The following is a 14,234-nucleotide window of genomic DNA, read 5'->3' on the forward strand; positions in this document are numbered from 1 at the left end:
ATATTATCTGCTGAAATTAATTTACCATTTGCTAATTCGAGTAAAAATTTACTATCCAAAGGCGTCAATGGACAACTTAATTTAGCACAAAAATCTCTACTCATATAGCTTCTATCCGCACCCGAATCAAATAAAACGTAAGCAGATTTATTGTCAATAAGAAACGTACCCGTAACAAGCTCCGGGTCTTCATGTGCCTCTACCGCATTAATATTGAAAACTCTTCCACGGCCTTGTCTATTCGTGTTCTCCTGGTTCGGGCAATTTCTAATAATGTGGCCTGGTTTTCCACATTTATAACAAACTACATTGGCATAACTTGCTCCGACACTACTTGCTCCGCCATTACTCGTTCCGACACCATTTGTTCCTTTCGTTCTATTAATCCCTGGTCCGTAGACCTCACACTTCGCCGCGCTATGACCATTTCTTTTACACTTGTTGCAAAATTTGGTGCAGAACCCCGAGTGATTCTTTTCACACCTTTGGCATAGCTGCTTCTGATTGTTGTTGTTGTTGCGGTTATTATTGTTGTTGGGATGATTGTTGTAGTTGCTGTTGTTGTTGTTGTTGTTGTTGTTGTTGTTGTTGTTGTTGTTGTTGGGCCGTTTGTTGTAGTTGCGATTGATGTTGCGATTGTTGGGATAATTGTTGCGATTATTGTTGTAATTGCTGTTGTTGTTGTATTGGTGATTCTTATCACCGTTTTCCTCCCACTTTCTTTTGACTTGCTTCACATTGGCCTCTTCAGCAGTCTGTTCTTTAATTCTTTCTTCAATCTGGTTCACTAGTTTGTGAGCCATTCTACATGCCTGTTGTATGGAGGCGGGCTCATGTGAACTTATATCTTCTTGGATTCTTTCCGGTAATCCTTTCACAAACGCGTCGATCTTCTCTTCCTCATCTTCGAATGCTCCCGGACACAATAGGCACAATTCTGTGAATCGTCTTTCGTACGTGGTAATATCAAATCCTTGGGTTCGTAACCCTCTAAGTTCTGTCTTGAGCTTATTGACCTCGGTTCTGGGACGGTACTTCTCGTTCATCAAGTGCCTGAATGCTGACCACGGTAGTGCGTACGCATCATCTTGTCCCACTTGCTCTAGATAGGTATTCCACCATGTTAACGCAGAACCTGTGAAGGTATGCGTAGCGTACTTCACTTTGTCCTCTTCAGTACACTTACTTATGGCAAACACCGATTCAACCTTCTCGGTCCACCGTTTCAATCCGATCGGTCCTTCGGTTCCATCAAATTCCAAAGGTTTGCAGGCAGTGAATTCTTTGTAGGTGCATCCTACACGATTTCCTGTACTGCTAGATCCAAGGTTATTGTTGGTATGTAGCGCAGCCTGTACTGCGGCTATGTTTGAAGCTAGAAAAGTACGGAATTCCTCTTCATTCATATTCACGGTGTGTCGAGTAGTCGGTGCCATTTCCTTCAAAATAGTTAAATGGAACAAGTTAATCATACAGAATATTAAGAGTAGTTAATAGTATTTCGTAGCATAATATGAACTCATTTATAAAAGCTTTTTCTTCATATTAGCGTTTTATAAGTTTAAATTCGGGTAGTACCTACCCGTTAAGTTCATACTTAGTAGCTAATATACAATTCAACTACTACAATTCTATATGAAAAACTGATTATAATAATATTTCGCGTTCAAACTTTTATACAATATTTTACAAACTTACAATACCGCTTATTTTACATAAAGCATGAAATATAGCACACAATAACTTTGATACAAGATAGTTGTGAAGACAATTCTAGCTAGTACACAAGTCGTTCAGCAAAGGCAATAAAGACACGTAATTCATACGTCCAGAAACAAGTCATGCATTCTGGTTTTACTAGGACTACTTCCCATCCTTGGTCTTGTGCAACATAACCGTTATGGCCGTTGATAAGACAGCGTGTTGTAACGTCATCAAAGGGACGAGGGTTACGTAATGTCCAACAGTCCCGTAATAATCTAAAAACCTCATTTCTTACCCCAATTACCGACTCCGTCACTTGTGGAAACGTTTTGTTTAATAGTTGTAGCCCGATGTTCTTATTCTCACTTTGGTGAGAAGCGAACATTACTAATCCGTAAGCATAACATGCTTCTTTATGTTGCATGTTAGCCGCTTTTTCTAAATCACGAAGTCCAATATTCGGATATATTGAGTCAAAATAATTTCTTAACCCGTTGCGTAAAATAGCATTTGGGTTCCCCGCAATATATGCGTCAAAGTAAACACATCGTAACTTATGGGTTTCCCAATGTGATATCCCCCATCTTTCAAACGAAAGTCTCTTATAAACCAAGACATTCTTGGAACGTTCTTCGAATGTCTTACAAACTGATCTCGCCTTAAATAGTTGTGCCGAAGAATTCTGGCCGACTCTAGACAAGATTTCATCAATCATGTCTCCGGGTAGGTCTCTTAAAATATTGGGTTGTCTATCCATTTTGTGTTTTTAAACTGTAAAATAGACAAGAGTTAGATTCATAAAAAAAATACTTATTAATACAAGCAATTTTTACATATATCTTAAAGCATAAGAACGCTATATTCCATATATTACACCACACGAATACAACTATCTTATTCCGACTCGCTCGTTTCTTCTTCTTCGGTTTTGGTTCGTTTTGCCAAGTTTCTAGGGATATATGATGTTCCCCTAATACGAGCCGTCGTTGTCCACATTGGTTTAGAAAAACCTGGTGGTTTAGAGGTTCCCGGGTCATTGTTACAACTTAAGGACTTCGGGGGTTGACGATACATATAAAGTTCATCGGGGTTGGAATAATATTTCTCTATTTTTATGCCCTTTCCCTTATTATTTTCTTTTGCCTTTTTAAATTCAGTTGGGGTAATTTCTATAACATCATCGGAATTCTCGTCGGAATCCGATTCATCGGAGAATTGGTAATCCTCCCAATATTTTGCTTCCTTGGCGGAAACACCATTGACCATAATTAACTTTGGTCGGTTGGTTGAGGATTTTCTTTTACTTAACCGTTTTATTATTTCCCCCACCGGTTCTATTTCTTCATCCGGTTCCGATTCTTCTTCTGGTTCCGATTCTTCTTCCGGTTCCGACTCTTCTTCCGGTTCCTCTTCGGGAACTTGTGAATCAGTCCACAAATCATTCCAATTTACATTTGACTCTTCATTATTATTAGGTGAGTCAATGGGACTTGTTCTAGAGGTAGACATCTATCACATAATATCAAACACGTTAAGAGATTAATATATCACATAATATTCATATGTTAAAAATATATAGTTTCCAACAAAAATGTTAAGCAATCATTTTTAAAGAAAACACGGTCGAAGTCCAGACTCACTAATGCATCCTAACAAACTCGACAAGACACACTAATGCAAATTTTCTGGTTCTCTAAGACCAACGCTCTGATACCAACTGAAATGTCCCGTTCTTATTGATTAAAAACGTTCCATATTAATTGATTTCGTTGCGAGGTTTTGACCTCTATATGAGACGTTTTTCAAAGACTGCATTCATTTTTAAACAACCCATAACCTTTATTTCATCAATAAAGGTTTAAAAAGCTTTACGTAGATTATCAAATAATGATAATCTAAAATATCCTGTTTACACACGACCATTACATAATGGTTTACAATACAAATATGTTACAACAAAATAAGTTCCTTGAATGCAGTTTTTACACAATATCATACAAGCATGGACTCCAAATCTTGTCCTTATTTAAGTATGCGACAGCGGAAGCTCTTAATAATCACCTGAGAATAAACATGCTTAAAACGTCAACAAAAATGTTGGTGAGTTATAGGTTTAACCTATATATATCAAATCGTAACAATAGACCACAAGATTTCATATTTCAATACACATCCCATACATAGAGATAAAAATCATTCATATGGTGAACACCTGGTAACCGACAATAACAAGATGCATATATAAGAATATCCCCATCATTCCGGGACACCCTTCGGATATGATATAAATTTCGAAGTACTAAAGCATCCGGTACTTTGGATGGGGTTTGTTAGGCCCAATAGATCTATCTTTAGGATTCGCGTCAATTAGGGTGTCTGTTCCCTAATTCTTAGATTACCAGACTTAATAAAAAGGGGCATATTCGATTTCGATAATTCAACCATAGAATGTAGTTTCACGTACTTGTGTCTATTTTGTAAATCATTTATAAAACCTGTATGTATTCTCATCCCAAAAATATTAGATTTTAAAAGTGGGACTATAACTCACTTTCACAGATTTTTACTTCGTCGGGAAGTAAGACTTGGCCACTGGTTGATTCACGAACCTATAACAATATATACATATATATCAAAGTATGTTCAAAATATATTTACAACACTTTTAATATATTTTGAAGTTTTAAGTTTATTAAGTCAGCTGTCCTCGTTAGTAACCTACAACTAGTTGTCCACAGTTAGATGTATAGAAATAAATCGATAAATATTATCTTGAATCAATCCACGACCCAGTGTATACGTATCTCAGTATTGATCACAACTCAAACTATATATATTTTGGAATCAACCTCAACCCTGTATAGCTAACTCCAACATTCACATATAGAGTGTCTATGGTTGTTCCGAAATATATATAGATGTGTCGACATGATAGGTCGAAACATTGTATACGTGTCTATGGTATCTCAAGATTACATAATATATAATACAAGTTGATTAAGTTATGGTTGGAATAGATTTGTTACCAATTTTCACGTAGCTAAAATGAGAAAAATTATCCAATCTTGTTTTACCCATAACTTCTTCATTTTAAATCCGTTTTGAGTGAATCAAATTGCTATGGTTTCATATTGAACTCTATTTTATGAATCTAAACAAAAAAAGTATAGGTTTCTAGTCGGAAAAATAAGTTACAAGTCGTTTTTGTAAAGGTAGTCATTTCAGTCGAAAGAACGACGTCTAGATGACCATTTTAGAAAACATACTTCCACTTTGAGTTTAACCATAATTTTTGGATATAGTTTCATGTTCATAATAAAAATCATTTTCTCAGAATAACAACTTTTAAATCAAAGTTTATCATAGTTTTTAATTAACTAACCCAAAACAGCCCGCGGTGTTACTACGACGGCGTAAATCCGGTTTTACGGTGTTTTTCGTGTTTCCAGGTTTTAAATCATTAAGTTAGCATATCATATAGATATAGAACATGTGTTTAGTTGATTTTAAAAGTCAAGTTAGAAGGATTAACTTTTGTTTGCGAACAAGTTTAGAATTAACTAAACTATGTTCTAGTAATTACAAGTTTAAACCTTCGAATAAGATAGCTTTATATGTATGAATCGAATGATGTTATGAACATCATTACTACCTTAAGTTCCTTGGATGAACCTACTGGAAAAGAGAAAAATGGATCTAGCTTCAATGGATCCTTGGATGGCTCAAAGTTCTTGAAGCAGAATCATGACACGAAAACAAGTTCAAGTAAGATCATCACTTGAAATAAGATTGTTATAGTTATAGAAATTGAACCAAAGTTTGAATATGATTATTACCTTGTATTAGAATGATAACCTACTGTAAGAAACAAAGATTTCTTGAGGTTGGATGATCACCTTACAAGATTGGAAGTGAGCTAGCAAACTTGAAAGTATTCTTGATTTTATGAAACTAGAACTTTTGGAATTTATGAAGAACACTTAGAACTTGAAGATAGAACTTGAGAGAGTTCAATTAGATGAAGAAAATTGAAGAATGAAAGTGTTTGTAGGTGTTTTTGGTCGTTGGTGTATGGATTAGATATAAAGGATATGTAATTTTGTTTTCATGTAAATAAGTCATGAATGATTACTCATATTTTTGTAATCTTATGAGATATTTCATGCTAGTTGCCAAATGATGGTTCCCACATGTGTTAGGTGACTCACATGGGCTGCTAAGAGCTGATCATTGGAGTGTATATACCAATAGTACATACATCTAAAAGCTGTGTATTGTACGAGTATGAATACGGGTGCATACGAGTAGAATTGTTGATGAAACTGAACGAGAATGTAATTGTAAGCATTTTTGTTAAGTAGAAGTATTTTGATAAGTGTATTGAAGTCTTTCAAAAGTGTATAAATACATATTAAAACACTACATGTATATACATTTTAACTGAGTCGTTAAGTCATCGTTAGTCGTTACATGTAAGTGTTGTTTTGAAACCTTTAGGTTAACGATCTTGTTAAATGTTGTTAACCCAATGTTTATAATATCAAAAGAGATTTTAAATTATTATATTATCATGATATTATGATGTACGAATATCTCTTAATATGATATATATACATTAAATGTCGTTACAATGATAAACGTTACATATATGTCTCGTTTCAAAATCATTAAGTTAGTAGTCTTGTTTTTACATATGTAGTTCATTGTTAATATAATTAATGATATGTTTACTTATCATAATATCATGTTAACTATATATATAACCATATATATGTCATCATATAGTTTTTTTACAAGTTTTAACGTTCGTGAATCACCGGTCAACTTGGGTGGTCAATTGTCTATATGAAACCTATTTCAATTAATCAAGTCTTAACAAGTTTGATTGCTTAACATGTTGGAAACATTTAATCATGTAAATATCAATCTCAATTAATATATATAAACATGGAAAAGTTCGGGTCACTACATTCTCAGTCCCAAAAATGTAAAGAGTAAAAGGGAATCAAATGAACTCACGATACGATATTTTGTAGTAAAAATATGCATACGACTGAACTGAACAATGCAGGGTTGGCCTCGGATTCACGAACCTATATCATTTATATATATATATATATATATATTAACACAAATATTTGAAATCAAAAAAATTTATATATATATATATATTTATTAATGATATCATTTTATAATAATAACTTGTATGTTTCATAAATTTATTCATTTTATGTAAAATAAAAATATAGTTATATTATATGTATTAAGTATAGTTTTATATAACTAATAGTTATTTGATAAAATAATATTAATAATAATAATTATGAAGTTGTATCTTTTTATGATAAAAATAATAAAATTAATAATAATAATAATAATAATAATAATAATAATAATAACAATACTAATTATAATAATAATGATATTAATAATAATAATATTAATAATAATAATAATAATAATAATAATAATAATAATAATAATAATAATAATAATAATAATAATAATAATAATAATAATAATAATAATAATAATAATAATAATAATAATAATAATAATAATAATAATAATAATGAGTAATAAGTAAACTACCTCAAAGAATTAGCCCTTTAAAAAATGCCCAAGTCCGGGTTTGAACCCGCGACATCCCACTAACCCAAAAACATCCTTAACCGTTCATCTGTTGCTTACTTTCTGTTTTAATTTACACCCTTAAATCTCTTATCCTATAATTTCGGCCCAATAAATGAACTTAGTTCTCGGCCCAACAGGAATAACTTAGTCCAACATTCACAAGCCCAAGAGAAATAGACTCACGACCCATTTGTGTTAAACTAGGCCCAATTCGTTACCATAATTAATTGGGTTTACTGTATGCGGTCCAAACAGATCTGTTGTTAATTAAAAAAAAAAATTTGTCGTGGCCTGGTTTCGATCCCGTGACCTCTCATTTAAACACAACACTCCTAACCAACTGAGCTATCCGGTTTTTCTGATTTAAATCGTATAACATATATATTTAACCATTTTCTGTTAGGTCTTCTTCATCTTCTAAAAACAAAACACAGAACTATTCATCATCATCAGAAATCGCCATTATCATACATCCTAATCGTGACATCAATAAACATGATTATATCATCATCTTAATCGCTAATAATATCATAATCATAAACTCATTCCATCAACATCATTCTTGTTATTTCATGTACCATATTCATCATCATTTACTCGCATCATCATCATTATAACATTATCATTCACCTAACAGTACATCATCATCCTTCATCATTATATACGTGTATCATCATTGACATCGTGTATAGCTGATATATGAATATAAACAGAAATGCAGGTAACAGCAATACAATATTAATATCAACAAGATTACGTTGAATACGTAAGGTACATTGTTACTGTAGCAGTACCTTCTTCCTCTGTTTATCAAAATAGCAGCACATCAGTGACTTCCATGGTGATCCAAAACAATAAACGTAGTAGTTTTTGAAATGTGTGTGGTGATTCATGGCTTGGCTCGAATAGAAACAGAAAAGTAGAAGTAATGGTGCTCGAGGATATTGCAGGTGGTTTGATGGTTATGGTCCATTGAAGATGGTGGTGCTCTAGTGGTGATCTTAGTTCCAAACAGAAACTGGAATAGAAGAAGCCATCGAAGGTTTGTGATAATCGAAACTAGAAGTAGAATGAATGGTGACTTCGTGGGGTTGTTTTCAGTTAAGAATAGGAAAAAGATAGAAAGAGTTGAAAGAGAGTGGCGGATGATTGGTGGCTGTACATTTCAGCAGCAAACAGCAGTGATGGATCGTGATGGACAGCGAGAAATAGAAAAGTATTAAGAAAAGTGGTGGTCGTTTGTGATGGTTTTTAAATAGAAAGACTAAATTCTTTTAGTAGCACTAAAGCGGCGGTTTCTGGTGTTCTACGGTGGTGGTTGGTGGTTCTGAAGGTTGAAGAAGAAAGGGTTCAAGGTTGAGGTTGATCTCTCCTATCGATATGAATTGTGATGTAACATGGTATTTATACCCATACCATGTTATTTACAATTTAAGTAAATAATCACCTCTTAAATCGTTTAACGTCCGACCCTAATTAATTAACTCATTTAACCGCATCTATTTAATTGACATCAAAACTCCAATCTAAATTGCTAGGATTTTATCCCAACAACTCCCCCTAAGATGTGAGTTGTGTCATACGCAAAACATCTACACCAACTCGCATCTTTAATCGAACAGGATAAAATCCTTTCAATCTCCCCCTAAGATGTGAGTTGTGTCTAACTCTTCTTCATCTTCTGAACTTTACATTGCTGCAGCTCGGAGTGTGGACATCTCTGAAGCTCTTTTGTGTTAATGAAGTTCACAACAAAAACTCTTCAACTTTAGCTATCTCTTGAATGCTGCAGATTTGATAAGATCTTCACAATGAATTTCTTTACACTTTAAATCTGCACAACAGCATTTGTTGAAGCTTTACAATTCTCGAATCGAGTGATGGAACTAAGAGGATTAATCTTGAAGAACCAATATCCTAATGATCTCCCTGAGCCGTTGAAGTATCTTCAGGCGATCTTTAATCTCTCTTATCCAAAGCTACTCTTTAGATTAAACTTTGCGGTGTGGAAGCGTTGAGTAGTGGACATCACTCAATTTTCAAATAACTACTATGTCATCTCTGTAATTTGACGTTGTGGTGCAGAAGCGTGAGTAGTAGACCCTTTTAAAGTTGTCTTGCAATTTGTTGTTGGATATGCAGGAGCAGTAAACTTTAATCAACCTTTTGTCAATTTGACAATCACTTTCTCATAATGGTTTTGAATCTTCACGAAGATCATGCTTGGTTGGTTGATACAACAAATTACAAAGAAATTTCAAATCTTTCTAAGTACTCTTACTATGCAATTACATTGGAGAGCATATGCAATAAGATCGACAATGAATTACATGAGTACTCTTTACATCAACTTTCTCATAAGAAATTACATTGAAATGAATAGACCAATGTAATGTTGGAGTAAGGTTGGTTGTGTCATCCACAATAAATCCTTAGTTTTAGGATTACGACACGGTGCAAGTATGAAGCTCTAACAAAATCACTCTGATCTAGCGATGGATGAGCAAGATACAGGATTGATGTTGTGTACAATTTTCATCCTCCGGGGTCAAATTATTTTCATAAAACCTCGTAGGTAGTTGATTCACCGATTTATCCTGCGAGAAGAACACTGAAGAACGGTTTTTGCACTGTTATGTGTACAAAAGCCATTAACAAAAAGAAAATATTTTTGGTTTTTCCATTTTAGAAATATAAAAACATATTTTTGGATTTTATATCTTAAAGGGAAAAAAATGTGCATAAAGAGTTGTTTTTTTTAATGGATCAGGGCTGACATATTATATTAACTCATGTTGTTCATTCCTAATTTTCCAGTATGTGCCTATTATCATGCAATTACTGATATTAATCCTCATTAAACATGAACAGACTCCTTCCTGACACTTCGACAATCATGTTGGCATTAATTACTTTGAACATTACAGAGCAGTGATTTTTGAGGTCACGCTGAGTTCATTAATGGTTGATTCTTTCATCACTTATGATTATGCGTTTTTATTAGGTTGTCAATTCATTACACGTAACTTTCCATTATCTCTTTCCATGTACTTCATTCAAATTGAACAGGAAGGTTCTCACGACATTTTGAATAACCCTGTCAGCCTTTGGCTTCTACCAATGTGTTGACAATCTTCAATTCAGTTGGCTCCGCTGATCTCAGAATATATTGAATTATCCGAATAGGTGCATTACTTATTACGGGGATTGGTCTACAGTTAAAGCAGACTTGCCTGATGACCAGTCGTCACACGAAATAAATCTCAAGTCCCTTGACTCCTTTATGTTCAAGTTAACATAGAAAATAAAATCAAAAGTTAAACTTTCAGTTATTTGTATTTAGAGTATATCTAGGTAAGTATCTTTCCAACTTACAGTCTTAATGGGTATAACTCTAAATCGCAGATGACAAGAATCTTGATATTTCAGGGTGAACGTTGTGATTAAAAAATTCAAGCTGCGCGGGGGCATCACACTAAGAATGATCTGAGTTCTTTATGAGCACATCATGAATCAACATTCTTCATACTTTCAGGACTTTGCCATCTTGATATGCCAATTATTATTGACATTGATTTTCTTTGGATATTTAACTTTTTCATCATATCATTGTCTTTTGATATATTGATTTTGAACGCCATCATGAATGGATTTTCCATTTTTATGCATGAACTCATGTTTCTTTGTGTGCTCAGATCACTCGAAGGTGTTCTTCCTTAAATGCTTGAACGGTCCGCAATAAAGAATCATACTTTTCAACTTTACGCTAGAAGGGACACTTACTTTTGACATAAACTAATTTTCTCTGTTATTTTTCGGGGTTTAGTTTCGATTATAAAGTCTTAGGTCCGTGACAACATGGTATGCACCAGCCAAACAGATAATCCTTAACTTAAAATCCACCCCCGACCTTTTCTAGTGATTATTGAAATGTCCCGTTCTTATTGATTAAAAACGTTCCATATTAATTGATTTCGTTGCGAGGTTTTGACCTCTATATGAGACGTTTTTCAAAGACTGCATTCATTTTAAAACAAACCATAACCTTTATTTCATCACTAAAGGTTTAAAAAGCTTTACGTAGATTATCAAATAATGATAATCTAAAATATCCTGTTTACACACGACCATTACATAATGGTTTACAATACAAATATGTTACAACAAAATAAGTTTCTTGAATGCAGTTTTTACACAATATCATACAAGCATGGACTCCAAATCTCATCCTTATTTAAGTATGCGACAGCGGAAGCTCTTAATAATCACCTGAGAATAAACATGCTTAAAACGTCAACAAAAATGTTGGTGAGTTATAGGTTTAACCTATATATATCAAATCATAATAATAGATCACAAGATTTCATATTTCAATACACATCCCATACATAGAGATAAAAATCATTCATATGGTGAACACCTGGTAACCGACATTAACAAGATGCATATATAAGAATATCCCCATCATTCCGGGACACCCTTTGGATATGATATAAATTTCGAAGTACTAAAGCATCCGGTACTTTGGATGGGGTTTGTTAGGCCCAATAGATCTATCTTTAGGATTCGCGTCAATTAGGGTGTCTGTTCCCTAATTCTTAGATTACCAGACTTAATAAAAAGGGCATATTCGATTTCGATAATTCAACCATAGAATGTAGTTTCACGTACTTGTGTCTATTTTGTAAATCATTTATAAAACCTGCATGTATTCTCATCCCAAAAATATTAGACTTTAAAAGTGGGACTATAACTCACTTTCACATATTTTTACTTCGTCGAGAAGTAAGACTTGGCCACTGTTGATTCACGAACCTATAACAATATATACATATATATTAAAGTATGTTCAAAATATATTTACAACACTTTTAATATATTTTGATGTTTTAAGTTTATTAAGTCAGCTGTCCTCGTTAGTAACCTACAACTAGTTGTCCACAGTTAGATGTACAGAAATAAATCGATAAATATTATCTTGAATCAATCCACGACCCAATGTATACGTATCTCAGTATTGATCACAACTCAAACTATATATATTTTGGAATCAACCTCAACCCTGTATAGCTAACTCCAACATTCACATATAGAGTGTCTATGGTTGTTCCGAAATATATATAGATGTGTCGACATGATAGGTCGAAACATTGTATACGTGTCTATGGTATCTCAAGATTACATAATATACAATACAAGTTGATTAAGTTATGGTTGGAATAGATTTGTTACCAATTTTCACGTAGCTAAAATGAGAAAAATTATCCAATCTTGTTTTACCCATAACTTCTTCATTTTAAATCCGTTTTGAGTGAATCAAATTGCTATGGTTTCATATTGAACTTTATTTTATGAATCTAAACAGAAAAAGTATAGGTTTATAGTCGGAAAAATAAGTTACAATTCGTTTTTGTAAAGGTAGTCATTTCAGTCGAAAGAACGACGTCTAGATGACCATTTTAGAAAACATACTTCCACTTTGAGTTTAACCATAATTTTTGGATATAGTTTCATGTTCATAATAAAAATCATTTTCTCAGAATAACAACTTTTAAATCAAAGTTTATCATAGTTTTTAATTAACTAACCCAAAACAGCCCGCGGTGTTACTACGACGGCGTAAATCCGGTTTTACGGTGTTTTTCGTGTTTCCAGGTTTTAAATCATTAATTTAGCATATCATATAGATATAGAACATGTGTTTAGTTAATTTTAAAAGTCAAGTTAGAAGGATTAACTTTTGTTTGCGAACAAGTTTAGAATTAACTAAACTATGTTCTAGTGATTACGAGTTTAAACCTTCGAATAAGATAGTTTTATATATATGAATCGAATGATGTTATGAACATCATTACTACCTCAAGTTTAGTAGGTAAACCTACTGGAAGTGACAAGAAATGATCTAGCTTCAAAGGATCTTGGATGGCTTGAAAGTTCTTGAAGTAGGATCATGACACAAAAACAAGTTCAAGTAAGATTTTTACTCGAATTAAGATAGTTTATAGTTATAGAAATTGAATCAAAGTTTGAATATGAATATTACCTTGAATAATAAAGATAACCTACTGTATATAACAAAGTTTTCTTGATCTTAGATGATTACTTGGAATGGATTAGAAAGCTTGGAAGTAAATTAGTAAACTTGAAGGGATTTTTGAAGTGTTCTTGAAGTGTTCTTCCTATGATGATTATAGCTTGATTCTTGAAGTGATTTTTGATGAAGATGATGACTAACTACTGGAAAAATACGTTCATAATAGTGTGGGTGTGTTGAGAGAGAATTAGAAAGAGAATTGGAAGTGAAATGGAGTGAATGATGAGTGGTAATTGGTGAGTGGTGAGTGGGGTTAAAAGGAGTTCTAGTTAGTTGACTAGCTCATGGTAGAAGTTAAAATTGATTATTCATACATGACATAATCAAGAGTGGAATCCCATGCTAGTTCATATTGGTATATACCCATAGTAAGTACGTTTTGAAGCTGTGTATAATACGGGTAAGAATACGACTAGAATTCTTGATGAAAGAAAAGAATGGGAAAGTAACTGTAACCATTTTCGTTAAGTATGAGTGTTTTGATATATGTCTTGAAGTCTTCCAAAAGTATTTTAATACATCTAAATACACTACATGTATATACATTTTAACTGAGTCGTTAAGTCATCGTTAGTCGTTACATGTAAGTGTTGTTTTGAAACCTTTAAGTTAACGATCTCAATTAATGTTGTTAACCCATTGTTTATTATATCTAATGAGATGTTAAATTATTATATTATCATGATATTATGATATATTAATATATCATAATATGATATATATACATTTAAATGTCGTTACAACGATAATCGTTACATATATGTCTCGTTTCGAAATCCTTAAGTTAGTAGTCTTGTTTATA

The sequence above is a fragment of the Rutidosis leptorrhynchoides genome, chromosome 3, assembly GCF_046630445.1.
Source record: "Rutidosis leptorrhynchoides isolate AG116_Rl617_1_P2 chromosome 3, CSIRO_AGI_Rlap_v1, whole genome shotgun sequence".
Taxonomy (NCBI): domain Eukaryota; kingdom Viridiplantae; phylum Streptophyta; class Magnoliopsida; order Asterales; family Asteraceae; genus Rutidosis; species Rutidosis leptorrhynchoides.